This window comes from Engystomops pustulosus, chromosome 2 (assembly GCF_040894005.1).
Source record: "Engystomops pustulosus chromosome 2, aEngPut4.maternal, whole genome shotgun sequence".
Classification (NCBI taxonomy): Eukaryota; Metazoa; Chordata; class Amphibia; order Anura; family Leptodactylidae; genus Engystomops; species Engystomops pustulosus.
In genome coordinates, this window is record NC_092412.1 from 228,724,568 (window position 1) to 228,740,091 (window position 15,524).

The following is a 15,524-nucleotide window of genomic DNA, read 5'->3' on the forward strand; positions in this document are numbered from 1 at the left end:
GCCACCACTGCCATAGTTATTGACCGACCATTAAAGAGCAGGGTCGATGCCAGTTTACTTGAAAATCAATTTAGATTAAAGCTGTTTTAGATTTGAAAGTTGTACAAGTGTTCTAGACTTTCATAGTAGAAGGTTCACAAAGGATCAACTTTGTCCTACAATACAGAGTTGAATTAGAGGAAGACACAGAATCCTAAGAGGCTGTTGCCTATTGGACCAAATCAGGGCAAAATTCCTTCTAATCCCAAATAATAGCTTCCTGGATCAACTTCAAATTACTATAGTTACAAAAGGGGTTATCTGACTAAAAACTATTATTTATCTACCAATAGATAAGGTACCGTATATACTCGAGTATAAGCCGACCTGAGTATAAGCCGAGACCCCTAATTTTACCACCGAAAACTGGGAAAACCTATTGACTCGAGTATAAGCCGAGGGTGTAGTATACAGCCAGCCCCCATGTAGTATACAGCCAACCAGCCCCCATTTAGTATACAGCCAACCAGCCCCCATGTAGTATACAGCTTGCCCCCATGTAGTATACAGCTTGCCCCCAGTAGTATACAGCCTGCCCCCCCAGTAGTATACAGCCTGCCCCCAGTAGTATACAGCTTGTCCCCTTGCAGTATACAGCCTGCCCCCAGTAGTATACAGCTTGCCCCCAGTAGTATACAGCTTGCCCCCAGTAGTATACAGCTTGCCCCCCGTAGTATATAGCCTGCCCCCAGTAGTATACAGCTTGCCCCCAGTAGTATACAGCTTGCCCCCAGTAGTATACAGCCTGCCCCCAGTAGTATACAGCCTGTCCCCAGTAGTATACAGCCTGCCCCCAGTAGTATACAGCCTGCCCCCAGTAGTATACAGCTTGTCCCCTTGCAGTATACAGCCTGCCCCCAGTAGTATACAGCCTGCCCCCAGTAGTATACAGCACTGCCCCCAGTAGTATACAGCTTGCCCCCAGTAGTATACAGCTTGCACCCAGTAGTATACAGCTTGCCCCCCGTAGTATACAGCCTGCCCCCAGTAGTATACAGCTTGCCCCCAGTAGTATACAGCTTGCCCCCAGTAGTATACAGCCTGCCCCCAGTAGTATACAGCCTGCCCCCAGTAGTATACAGCCTGCCCCCAGTAGTACACAGCACAGCCCCCAGTAGTATACAGCTTGTCCCCAGTAGTACACAGCACAGCCCCCATCAGTATACAGTCTGCCCTCAGTAGTATACAGCTTGTCCCCTTGCAGTATACAGCCTGCCCCCAGTAGTATACAGCTTGCCCCCAGTAGTATACAGCTTGCCCCCAGTAGTATACAGCTTGCCCCCCGTAGTATACAGCCTGCCCCCAGTAGTATACAGCTTGCCCCCAGTAGTATACAGCTTGCCCCCAGTAGTATACAGCCTGCCCCCAGTAGTATACAGCACAGCCCCCAGTAGTATACAGCTTGTCCCCAGTAGTACACAGCACAGCCCCCATCAGTATACAGTCTGCCCCCATTAGTATACAGCCTGCCCCCAGTAGTACACAGCACAGCCCCCAGTAGTATACAGCTTGTCCCCAGTAGTATACAGCCTTCCCCCATCAGTATACAGTCTGCCCTCAGTAGTATACAGCCAGTCCCCAGTAGTATACAGCACAGCCCCCAGTAGTATACAGCCTTCCCCCATCAGTATACAGTCTAAACTTAATACTCACCCTCCGTTGTCCCGATGTTCGTTGCGGCTCCCGGCGGCTTCCGATCCCCATCGCGGCCCCCGGCGGCTTCTTCACTCTTCTCTGGCCGGGAGATCGCGCTGGCCGTCGCACACTGTGATGCCGCGCTGTCGCCGCTGATGACGTCATCCGCGGCGACAGCGTCGCATCACAGTGTGCGACGGCCAGCGTGATCTCCCGGCCAGTGAAGAGTGAAGAAGCCGCCGGGGGCCGCGACAGGGATCGGGAGCCGCCGGGAGCCGCGAGGAACACGGGGACACCGGAGGGTGAGTATTAATGTATTTATTTTTTATCATTGACTCGTGTATAAGCCGAGGCGAGGTTTTTCAGCACATTTTTTGTGCTGAAAATCTCGGCTTATACACGAGTATATACGGTAATTAATAGTAAATTATATGGAGTGCAAAACCAGACAGCTGTTATGCTGCTGTTGGAACTGGAAGTGAAACTTTGTAATGTATCTGTAGTCCAACTTTTCTGCAGGCACAGTTTTCCTTTACAGGGGTTGTACTGACTGAGGAAGGGGCACAACTGGGCCAAAACGGAGATGTGGTGTCTCAGTTTCTTCCTTCCTATACGCTCATTCGTCCTGTTTTCCCAACCAGTGGTGACACATGTTTGAAAAAGGCCGATGTTCGGTCGAAAACATTCACATTTTATGCCCCAATAAAACTTCACATTGCGAACAAGCTATTGGTGTTCCGGCATCTATTTAATCCATGAATAGAAGTAGCATTCCCTCCTAGAGCCCCCCTCCAAACCCTATTGAGGAGTGCAATTTGATTTTGTTACTTACAGACAGAGCTGCCAGATTCCTGCTTTCGTCATAATGTACCAATTGATCAATATACCAGATGATCAAGTGTTTTTTTTTTAACAAAAATTAACAAAATCTCACACATTAATTTGTAGAGATACTAAGTAAAGAAAAATGTAATATAGCAAGCAGGTGCCAACACAACTCGGCAACCCCAAGCCATAACATAGTAAATATTCAACAAAAAGAGGGATCTGTCCTCCTGGGAGGGAATGAGCCCTGCAATTACTAAAAAGCTTAAAGTAGGAAGCAAGAAAATAGAAAAGCAGAGCTTGGTCGAGGTATCGAGGTGAGGAAATAAAAGAGGCTCAGTGGAACCAGGTTTTCTGGAACTGGGATTCTCTCTTGGAAATTGCGTTTAACAGGCATTTAGGAGGTGCACAACCAGTGACGTTCTGTATGTGGCAAGGAAAACCTCAGGATGGAAAAAAAGCACCCATAGCAGGGTCGTCACGTAACGCTTTGCCTCGTAAACTACCTCTAATACCTAATCCCAAAACGGGGCAAGTGCTGGGCAGCTCCAGAAGATGTAAAGAAGTGATCCCTCCCCATCCCCACATCACCAGCAGGACAATGAAACCTCATGAAACATTTTGTGTAGCATTTTGTTAGCAATTTATAATGAGTTTCCTGCTACATTGTGCTTTTAGCCAATCTATCCCACTTGAGCATATAAGGAGGGATGTAATCCTGTGGGGGCCGACTAAGAGTTGATAAGAAGATGAGAGAACCCTTCTCATCTGTCCTCTCTGGGCACACATGCGCTCAATCCCAGTTCTTGACCTGAAGAACAAGGAGGGGTCCACAGGGGAGTTTAAGAAGTGGGAGAGTCGGAGACCATGTCATGGGTTCACCCAATGAAGATCGGGAGGGGCAATTAGGCACCACTTACCCTCCACTGTAAAGTGACATGCTCTAAAGCGGCCGAGAGCTACCCAATGTCTAAACACTGGGTGTGAAAGTACAGGGGGGAAGTTGGAATGACTCAAAATTGGAGTGAGTGGGGAGAGACCAGGTGAGATGTCTGTTTTATTTTTAACATTTTAGGAAGACCGACAGAGTACCGTAAATGGTAGAGGGATTCTACCACCTCTTCTGTGTCCTTCCTGGGAAGGCAGGATAGAGGGATCTCAGTTGTAACCCAGGTTTTGGAGTGTGAGTTCCTTGACCAATCTACTATTCTAGATATATAAGTTGCGTGGGAGTACTGTGTTATTTCCTGGCACATTTAGCAGCGTGTAGTGTCGTCCTCTTCAGTCTTGAGTGGTTTGTTGGCACATACAAAGTTGTAGAACAACTGCTGGACCATGAGTAAGAAATTGGCGGGGATTTTAATTGGTAGGGTCATTTTGATAACCCCTATTCTGCCAAACCAAGAAATGTATCCTGAGGTTTATCTTTGTAAATCCGACTTCAAGGTCTGCAGCAATAGGGGAAAATTTAGACGGTAAGTCTAGTCTATGTCTGTCGATAATAATATGCCTGCGTATTTAATTGAAGACTGATTCTACGGGACATTTAGGGCCATGCTCTGATCAACTGTTACTGGATTGGTGACAAGTTTTATTGTTCTTGCATATTATATGTAAGATGATTAAACCCAATGGTCCCACCTATCTTTTATACCTTAAGTAGCGCCATGAAGCATATATTACTTTAATTGACTTTGACTACAAAAGAAACAGATGTAGATACGACTCACCTTGCCAACATATCTGAAAAGATCCATTTTCCATGTTCATCAGAAGGTCGATATGCTTGTGTATCTATTATGTTCAGAATGTATCAAGGCTGCCAGCTCCGCAGGGAGAACATTCATTTTATTTATGTGCTTGTAGTCATTTCATCCTCCTATGACTTGTTCCATTCAGTATTGCCCTTAGCTGTGAAACCGGCTATAAAAATGTAATGTTGATGTTGAATATATACAATTCTGTGTGTTATTGGAGACTTTCTATGGGAGTGTTTAAGGTCAGTGTTTAGGGCTGATTAATTTTTATTGCAGATTTCAATCATCCCTATCAACTTGTAACATCTCTGATTAGTATTATGATTATGATTATTGGGGGTTTGCTTGCTGGATCCATCCAGCATTTAAAACTTCCGGATCCAACATTTGCTTGTTAACTGCACATGAATATATTTCTGCAGGAGATGGGGGTTACAGAAGATGAAGCACTGGTTGAGCACATAAACCAATTCTCCATTCATATTGATCGCTTGCATGCTCCTCTTCTATTAATAATTGGGAATCCCGTGGTGGGGCCCCTGTCGATCAAAAAGATATCTCCTATCTGCCGTGTCCATAGTTGGAAAACTGCTTTAAAGGGAGACCATGGCTACCAATTCACCCACAACTAAATCATTTGAAGGTTAATTCATAAACTTTCTATATATATCTTTCATGTATCCCAGCAATTTATCTTTTTAGAAAATTATGAGGCTTATTTACTAAAGGCCCAGCAGATTACACTTTTTTCAGATTTTAGAAATTATCGGGATTTGCGCCGCTGTAACAGATATTTAACATGCAACAGAAATCGGGCCGGTGGACGATCCGACTGATTCGGACTGAGCACAGTATTTAATATTCAAATTGTGTTGTAACCAATGCTTTTACATACATCGGAAAGAAGAAGGTGAACCCCGGGGGACCTGAGCGGGGAAGCGACAGATGCAGGAAATCGGGCACACAATCTTAAATGTGAATTGCACAGTGCATTGACATCGGTTGGGCAAGTAAATGTGCCCCATTATCTTTATGCAAATTGTGCCTGTTAGTGCATTTCTATCTGTACCTTATTTCTAAGGGAAGCTTATAATGTGCCATATGCAATGCTGGCCCTTGAGGCTAACTTCCCCAGCTGTACCTGCCTACTCGCTCTGTCTACCCTAGCTGGTAGGCAAACATCTAGTCGTTGATCTCTACCCAGACCAAAGAACATTGAGACAAAGACAAAACTATACAAACATAGAGAGATAGTCGCTTAATACAGGTCGAAACCAAGAGGACAATGCAGTACAAAATCACTAGGAAAACAGTCAGTCAAGAATACAGACAATGGGTCAAAGTACCAGAATACAGAATGATAGCATACAAAAGCTTGCTTATATAGTATATGAATAAATTAGCCAAAGGATACTGATCCACAATACCTTATATGGATAAAAATCCATAGCCCCAATCCAGAAGATGATTGGGTCAGCACTCTGACATCAGACAGGATGGCAATATTCTGTCAATCACAGTAGGTTAACTGTTAGTGGACTAGACCAGCGTCTGCAGTAGACAGATGGTTGTGGTGTAAATAAATTAAGGTTGCAAGGAGAATCAACACAGCAGTGTGCAGACTAGGAAGAGACCGACTGGGACAAACCGACACTATCAGCACATCCTCAGCCATACTCTACGGACAGAGCATGATGCTCTGATTTAACACTCTTCACCTTACTGTTTTTGATCCATGATGACATTTCTGGATTTCTACTGCTGTTCTAGAAGGGCTGTTGTATGTTTAGCCTGTGTTCTGATGTTCAGCTATAACCTTTTTGACTTTTGTTGTTGGTTTTTCCCAGATGTTCCCTTATTTATGTAGCTAGATTATTTATGGAGGAGCTAAAGTGGGATTCATGCCTTACTGGATGTGAATCGGGCATAGCTTAAAAAGAAATACAGGCGGTCCTCTATTTGAGAATACTTGACTTACAGACGACCCCTAGTTACAAACGGCCCTCTGGATGTTGGTAATTTACTTTAACCTTAGGCTACAATAAACAGCTATAATAGGTATCACTGGTGTCTGCAATTAAGCTTTATTGTTAATCCTGGTTCTGATGACAATCCAACATTTTTGAAATCTAATTGTCACAGAGACCAAAAAATATTTTGGCTGGTGTCGCAATTATAAAATATACAGTTCCGACTTACATACAAATTCAACTTAAAGGAAACCTACCACTTAAAAGTGGTAGGTTTAGACACATATACATGGCACCAGCTCAGTGTGAGCTGGTGCCAGAGCATATTTTTGTTAAGGGAACAAAGCCCCTCTGTTAGAATTATAAGTTATATTAACTTATAACTCGGCGCACCGCACTTGGGCTCGGCGCACCATGCGCGCGCCCGTGCGTGCGCCGGATTGTGAAGTGCAGGAGAACCGGTGACGTCACCGAGCTCTCCGGCACACGCGTGCCTGCGCAACTTAGCAGGGGGAAACAGGCCGTGCTAAGTTGCGCAGGCGCGCGTGTGCCGGAGAGCTCGGTGACGTCACCGGCTCTCCTGCACTTCACAATCCGGCGCACGCACGGGCGCGCGCATGGTGCGCCGAGCCCAAGTGCGGTGCGCCGAGTTATAAGTTAATATAACTTATAATTCTAACATAGGGGCTTTGTTCCCTTAACAAAAATATGCTCTGGCACAAGCTCACACTGAGCTGGTTCCATGTATATGTGTCTAAACCTACCACTTTTAAGTGGTAGGTTTCCTTTAAAAAGAAACCTACAGAACCTATCCTGTACTTAACCTGGGGACCACCTGTAGCTATACTGTACCTAATGTCCATATTTCCATTTATTAAAAGTTAGTAGGTATGGGATACTTAAAGGTAACCTTTTTTGTACTCATTAAAGGGAATCCATCCACCATGATACACTTGACCAAACTAATTTCTATGTTATATAGGACTATGCCGAACACGTTTCATCCAGTTTTGTGTTAGCAGATTGCCCCATGAACAGTCCCATGCTGGACATCACTCCAGAAGCTGCTTCCAGGTGTAGAGGAGGTCAGGCAGCGTGTGCGCACTTGAGTCAAGGAGGCATCCGCATGCGTAGTCCTTTGCACTTGAGTGAGATCTTTCTGGATCCAGGAGTCATGTAGTTGAAGGGGGAAGGATGAGAACAAGCCTTGGCGGAGTGGCAGTGTAGTGATGGGCATTGTTATTGATGTGGAGCCAGAGCCATGAGGCACTCTGTTTATGCCCCCTGAAGCACTTCAGCCTCATTTGCATATTTATGAAGTGAAGTTTTAGGAGGGAAGGAGCATCTGGACAATAAATACAAAGTATGGGTGACACCTGTGGGTATGACCTCACATCACATAGCAGTTAGTTTGGGTAGGTGGATTGTGGTGTTATTCACCTTAAAGTTAAAATAATACCGTATTTATAAATGACACATATATATATATATATATATCTTTACAGAGGACATAGTCAGATATTTAGCTTGTGGTAAAATCATTGGAAAAGTGTTTTGCTGATATTTATGGGACACTGTAACCTGATGTATGATGGACCAATGAGTTTTTTATGGTGTTTTTAATTGTACTAGCTAAGAGAATTGGACGATAACCCTATGGCTATGAGAAGGGATGGGGTGGATTCAAGGCAAATCAGGTCCCCAGCTGCCATAAAGATAGGTTATTAAATTAAATGGGGTTTATCCATGAAAGAAATGCTCAAATTTCAATCCCCTAGTGAAGTTTACACAATACAGACAATTTTAAGCACCCTTACTTTTCAATTTTACTCAGTTTTATTGCTGTTTTAACTCATGTCACTCAGTGGTGGTCAGTGTAAGATTCCAGTGTGTGGGCGGAGAATCTCTAAGCAGACACTTCATGATTCCTCTAGTGCTGTGAGATGCTGTGTGCTGACAATGTGCTTAGATTATCAGGGTACAGGTTTATATACACTTTTATTCAGCTTCTGAACATTGTACTAGTATCTGACAAATAGAAAGAGAGATGAGACAGATCATAGATGGGATCCATGAGATGCATATTAAACATGACTTTCTCCCCTCTGCTATCACAGCCATAACATACACAGTGCTGCCATATACCTCCCCCCTCTTCCCTAGATAAAGAACTTATCTGCCGGTAGCTTGTAGCCCTACTCTTGCAGCTGCTGCCAGCAGGAAGTCAGTGTCTGTGTCAGTGTGTAAGAGCACCTGAGTGAAGTTGGCCCCCCCACCTTGTTCAAATCAAACAAAATTGGTGTCAAACGTTTGTGCTACGTTTGTGCTGGTTTGTGCAGCAGAAATTTTTGTTTGTGCCGCCATTGTTTTCGAGATTTTAATGAAAGTTTCCAGAGGTCATCAGAGGTCAACCAGCCCCCCCCACATTGCCCAAATCAAACAATACTGGTGCCGAACAATTCTGCTACGTTTGTGCTGGTTTGTGCTGCGCAACTTTTTGTTTGTGCTGCTTTTGTTTTGAATACATGAACAAAAATGTCAAGTTCAAAAGTTCAAGCAGCCCCCCCACATTAACCGAATCAAACTGGTGTCAAATGTTAGTGCTATGTTTGTGCTGGTTTGTGCAGCAAAATGTTTTGTTTGTGCCGCTATAATTTTTAAGGTATGTTCAGGTGTTTGAGGTGTTTAGGATGAACTGGTAAAAAACAAACCTAGTGACACTTCCCTGGTTTGATCACCAGGGGGAGCTAGCAAACACATTGTACTTTGGAAGAAATGAACTCTGATGACCTCTGCAAAAAAGTATGAATATATTAAAAATGATAGCGGCACAAACGAAAATTTTTGCTGCACAAACCAGCACAAACATAGCACTAACGTTTGACACCCATTTTGTTTAATTCGGTTAATGTGGGGGGGGCTGCTTGAACTTTTGAACTTTAATTTTTTGTTCATATATTCAAAACAAAAGCAGCACAAACAAAAATTTGTGCAGCACAAACCTGCACAAACGTAGCAGAATTGTTCGGCACCAGTTTTGTTTGATTTGATGTGGGGGGGCTGGTTGACCTCTGATGACCTCTGGAAACTTTCATTAAAATCTTAAAAACCATAGTGGCACAAACGAAAATTTCTGCTCCACAAACCAGCACAAACGTAGCACAAACGTTTGACACCAATTTTGTTTGATTTGAACAAGGTGGGGAGGCCAACTTCACTCAGGTTGTAAGAGCTGGTCCTGGACTGCAGGGGGAAGGGGCCCCTGTAGGGAGCAGAGGGAGAGAGAAGCTCAGTGAGGCCTCAGGTAAGATGGCTGCTGACCATAAAGTCAGAAGATACAGGGTCGGAAACCAGGGGCAACTGAAATTCTGTACAGCAGGACTGATAGAGACAGGCTCAAATTATATCTGTGAAATGCTGTATTTTTGTTAATAACAGTGAATTAGAGAATGTGTTATTTTGTTATCCTGAGTATATATAAGAATCTTGTCTTCATGGGTATACCCCTTTAATCATTTTTGTAAATGGATAAAATAAGTGAATGCTCATATTAAAAGAATGGTATCTGCCAATATGTAGCAGTAGTTATTGTAAGTAAAATTGCTACATTCCTATATGTTATATCATTCATGCTGTGTGATCCCAGAGAATGAAGTGATGTATTGTGGGGAATGTTTATGAAGCTGATAATTCCTCGTCTAGTAAAGCTTTACATGCGACTCCTCAACACTTTATCTTTCCATTGATACATTTCCAGTATAATGAGATATGTGGTACACTGTTATTTATCATGCATGGATGAATTCCCAGAAAATAGCATCTTGTCCTTGAATGAAGGCCGAGTGACAACACAACATGTTCTGTAAGAAAACTACGAGATTGATGCAGTTAATATGCGTCACCACCTCTACACACAGCAGTGTAACCAGGAATGGCTGGGGCCCATAGCAAAACTGTGGTTAGGGCCTTCTCCAGATTTTTTTTTTCGGTACCAAAATTACTTGGTTACCTTCAAACGTTGTGTATTACCTGCAGATTTGCCAATTAGTGTTTTTGTGTGGTACATCTACAGCTTAATATAGTATCAGTGTAGTGTATGGGTTTTATGAAAATCTGCAGCAATGAAATCACTTAGTTGAGCTCCACATCCCGGGCGTGAAGCCCCCTTCAAGATGAAACCTAGCGGTCTCTGACCCCAAATCTAGTTACATATATATATATATATATATATATATATATATATATATATATATATAGTGTAGAGTTTAGGAAGAGGCAGCACTCCAAAAGGTAAATTCAAAAAAGTGGGGTGTCTTTATTCCATAAGCCTTATGGAATAAAGACACCCCACTTTTTTGAATTTACCTTTTGGAGTGCTGCCTCTTCCTAAACTTTACATTGCAGTCCCCCTGCCTGGGGACTTACGGACTTGCACCCACCGGAGTTGCTGTGCTGCTCTAAACTTTCCTTTTTCTATATATATATATATATATATATATATATATATATATATATATGTAGGTCTCCCCTGTTTAATCTTTCATATATAGAGAGTGCTCCCTAATTTATGTATACATATCGGGGCTCTTTTACTAAGGGCTCCGCGGCTGCACTTTCGGGTTTCCCGAATCTTTCCGTTTTGCACCGAATTCCGCCGGGATTTTGGCACAATCGCACCGGCTTTCACGCGACAGAAATCGGGGGAGGCGTGGCCTTCGGACAACCCGACGGTTTAGAAAAAAATTTGCAGCCATGGAAATGAACCGTCAAGGGATAAGGGCAATGCTTTTTAATCATGGTTTTTAATAAAGTTTATTTTGGGTGGGTTCATATGCATGACAGATTCTCTTTAAAGGAAATCTACCATTTGCTTTCATGCATAATGAACCAAACATACCTTGAGAATGCTGTAGCTACACTGATGCAGAAACATATCTTGTGTAATCCCTGAGCTGAGTGGTTTTGCTGAAAAAACAATAATAAATTTATGAAAATAAGGCTCTGTCGCTCCTGTATACACTGCGTTGTCCCTGACAGGCAGAAGCAATCAATCACTACACCATCCCTCAGCTGCTCTATATGAGTCATCCAGCTCAAGTTGATTATTCCTGTGTGTGTGAAAGTACTGTGTTTATGTACGGCAGCCAGTCTGTACCCAGCTTTCCCAAGGTCGCAAAACCACTCGGTTTAGGGATTAAACAAAATATGTTTTCGCATCACTGTTGCTACAGCATTCTTAAGGTATGTTTGGTTCACAATGCACAAAAACAATGATAGATTTCCTTTAATTTCTCCAACTCTGACTGGGTGCATACTATTTCTCAAAACAAATTCAAAGGCTCACAATTGTAACCACTTTGCCTGTCATCCAAATATTTTTAAAAATGACACTCCTCATCTGATGAGGCTGATGTGGCTGGAGATATGGTAGCAGCAACAATGGCAACAATGGCAAGACTCCATTCTTCTTGCTCTTCTTGCTCTTGGCAGTCCTGTAGCCCAACTCTTCTGAATTTTCTCAAGCTGGTATAAAAAAATATTCAGCACGTGCTGCATTTAACTTACTGTAGCAATTTATTGTATATTTTTCGGCCCGGTTCATTTCATAACAACTCCTACTCCACCATAGTGGTCACCAACTCTACGACTCTGACGCCACAGTCCAGCACTGGAAACAAGAGACAGAAAATACAGAAGGAAAACGCATAAAAAAGCTGAATACAAATCATATAATGGCCAGAATAGAGTGTTATTTTAAATGTACACAGGGATGGCAGCTTATCGGAGAAAGACGCCTAAACTGCCATGTATGCTTACAGGAGAACTTTTAATGGTCTTCACCAATGCATATTACAGGCAGTCCCTGGGTTACGTACAAGATAGGTTTCTTGGGTATGTACTTAAGTTGAATTTGTATGTAAGTCAGAACTGTACATTTTATAATTGTAGCTTCAGACAAAATTTTTTTGTTGTCCCAGTGACCATTGGATTTTCAAAATTTTATTTTATCAATAAAACTTCATTACAGACCCCTTACAGCTGATCATTGCAGCTTGGGACTAAAGTAAACCATTCAGAGAGCTTCACCAGAGGTCACAGGGGGCAGAGGGGTCCGTCTGTAACTGTAGCTCCACCTTTCGCAGGTTATGAGTTTTAGTTTTGCCACCCACTAGGCTAACTAGACAACCTACATTCTGGTGGGTGCCACGGTAGGCAGCCAAGTGCCACCCACTGGACACTAGAGAATCTGGTTAGTATATTGAGTGTAGTGATTGTTCAGTAATGGTGGCGGCTAGAGAAAAAAATTATAACTTGGAATCCTTGAATGGGTGAAGTGACCTGTTAAAGCAAAGATACCGCAAAAGAGTTGCTGGAGGTGATGAAAGGTCCTCATTAAGCCTGGGATGAAAACACTGCAGAAAATAAGTTTGTATATGGCTGTATGGAGGAAAATGTAAAACTTTCCAGCTTGAAGTGATTAAATGTACATGATAATGTCCTATAGTGGGTATAAAGAGGGCTCAATAGATGAGGAATCTAACAGCTGTGGATGGGGATTGACCCTTAGATGCTATGTCATGGATGCTGCCATCTTGAAACGGATCAGTTTCCAAGACAACTATGTGGCCTATATCAAAGGCTCATAGGCTTCTAAAACAATGGGGGTCATTTACTAAGGGCCCCTATTCGCGTTTTCCCGACGTGTTACCCGAATATTTCCGATTTGCGCCGATTTCCCCTGAATTGCCCCGGGATTTTGGCACACGAGATCGGATTGTGGCGCATCGGCGCTGGCAAGCATGTGACGGAAATCGGGGGGCGTGGCCGAACGAAAACCCGACGGATTCGGAAAAAACCACTGCATTTAAAACAAAAAATCTGTTGCGGAGCTTGCACTTACCTTCACTCAGTCCAGCCCGGTGAACTCCAGCACGTTCCGATGCTTTTCAGTGCAGCAGCGCCACCTGGTGGACGTCAGAGGAACTGCCTAAATGAATCCTGGCCGGACCCAAATCCAGTGCAGAGAACGCGCCGCTGGATCGCGAATGGACCGGGTAAGTAAATCTGCCCCAATATCTGAAGCTTCATTAAGACACTTTCTTTTCCTCACGATGGACTATATTTCATATCATCCGTATGCCGTAGAATTAAACCCCCTCCCCCATTGATGTGCTTCCAGTAGATGGTGACAACCTGCAGACTAATCTCTCGCACGGCGGGTGGCATATCCGTCTCAATTACCAGGTTGCATTTTCTTTGATGTTCCTAAGCCTCCTCCATCTATTATCACCTGTTCTCAGCAGCAGTCACAGTAGTCGGCATATGTATATTTCTCAGAAAGTACATGAAAGGTTTAGTAAGATCTGAAACTTTCCCCACAGAATCACAAATTGTGATAAACAAGGTTCCTCTTCCGGAAGTGCGCAGGTCAACATCGTATTCATCTGATGAATGAGTATTAAAGAATGTTAATTACTTTTACAAAGTTCATTCTCCAAAGAGAAAGGCCACGTTATAAGAGGGTTTTTCTTTATGGAAAAGTGTTCTTTAAACCTATCGGTTACGTGAGATCCCATTGAGAGGACATTGTACATTCAGTATGCAAATGAGCGCCGATGCTTCTCGGCTGATAAGGCTTTTCTTGGAATCTATACTTAGCCCTGCGCCTCCGTGGTGTCTAAACAATGACATCCTCACACATATCAGACTCAATTCACTCCATGTTTTAATACATTAAAAAAAAAAAGAAGGAAATGTCTGTATCACCATATTCAGACACCTGGAACTTTTTTTAAAAATTTTTATTGAAATTATTTACACTTTTATTGATACTATTTTGGTAAAATGTGTGAAACCTGTGAAAATGTGAAAAGCAGATATTTAGGCATTGTTTTGAATTACGAAGTTCAGCCTTCTGTCCCCAGTATACAGCCAGCAGCCCCTGCCCCCAGTAAACAGCCAGCAGCCCATGTCCCCAGTATACACGCAGCAGCCCCTGCCCCTGTTATATATCCAGCAGCCCCTGCCCCTATTATATAGCCAGAAGCTCCTGTCCCCAGTATACAGCCAGCAGCCCATGTCCCCAGTATATAGACAGCAGCCCCTGCCCCCAGTATATAGTCAGCAGCACCTGTCTCCAGTATACAGCCAGCAACCCCATGTCCCCAGTATATAGCCAGCTACCCCTTCCTTCAGTATATAGCCAGCAACCCCTTTCTCCAGTATATAGCCAGCAGCCCCTGCCCCCAGTATATAGCCAGTAGCCCCTGCCCCCAGTATATAGCCAGCACCCCCTGTCCCCATTATATAGCCATCAGCCCCAGGTCCCCAGTAAATAGCAAAGCAACCCCTTCCCCCAGTATATAGCCAGCAGCCCCATATCCCCAGTATATAGCCAGCAGCCCTTCCCCCAGTATATAGCCCCTGCCCCCAGTATATAGACAGCATTCCCATGTCCCCAATATATAGCCAGCAACCTCTTTCCTCCAGTATATAGCCAGCAGCCCCTTTTCCCAATATATAGCCAGAAGCTCCTACCCCCAGTATATAGCCAGCAACCCCTGTCCCCAGTATATAGCCAGCAACCCCTGTCCCCAGTATATATCCAGCAACCCCTGTTCCCATTATATAACCAGCAGCCCCATGTCCCCCATATATAGCCAGCAACCCCTTTCCCCCAGTATACAGCCAGCAACCCCTTTCCCCCAGTATACAGCCAGCAGCCCCTTCCCCCAGTATACAGCCAGCAGCCCCTGCCCCCAATATACTGCCAGCAGCCCCTGTCCCCTGTATATAGCCAGCAATCCCTGCCCCCAGTATATGGACAGCGATCTGCTCGAGGTATGCCCATTGTATAAGAAAAATAACAAACACTGTACTCACCTTTCCGATGGCCTCGCGCAAGTCCTTTTTTTTTCCGTTTCAGCACATTTTTTCTGCTGATAAACTTGGCTTATACTTGAGTATATACGGGGTAAATATATAAATTTGGGTCAGAATTACCAGTAGTTTCTAAAAGTTACATTAAACAGAGTAACCATTCAGCATGAGACATGGCCTTAGTTTTTATTGCCTTTATATATCTGGGGTTTAGGCTCTAAAACGTGTTAAGCACTTGTAACAGCTTAGAGAAACGTGGTGGAAAGATGATCCACTGATGTGAGTCAGTTTGAGGCTTCTGGTGTATACACAATGCACCTGGTGAAGCCAAGGTCAGTTCACCTCACTATACTGTGTATATATCAAAATATTAAGGGGCAGAAGTAACATACATGGTGTATGATAAAGCCCTCCCGCG

The 15,524-nt window shown here is 43.6% G+C and overlaps 1 protein-coding gene across 6 annotated transcripts in view; it reads left to right on the forward strand.

The window, feature by feature from the left end:
* Positions 1–15,524, forward strand: part of CTPS2 (CTP synthase 2) — a 120,729-nt gene that overhangs the window by 47,126 nt on the left and 58,079 nt on the right. The window lies entirely within an intron of this gene.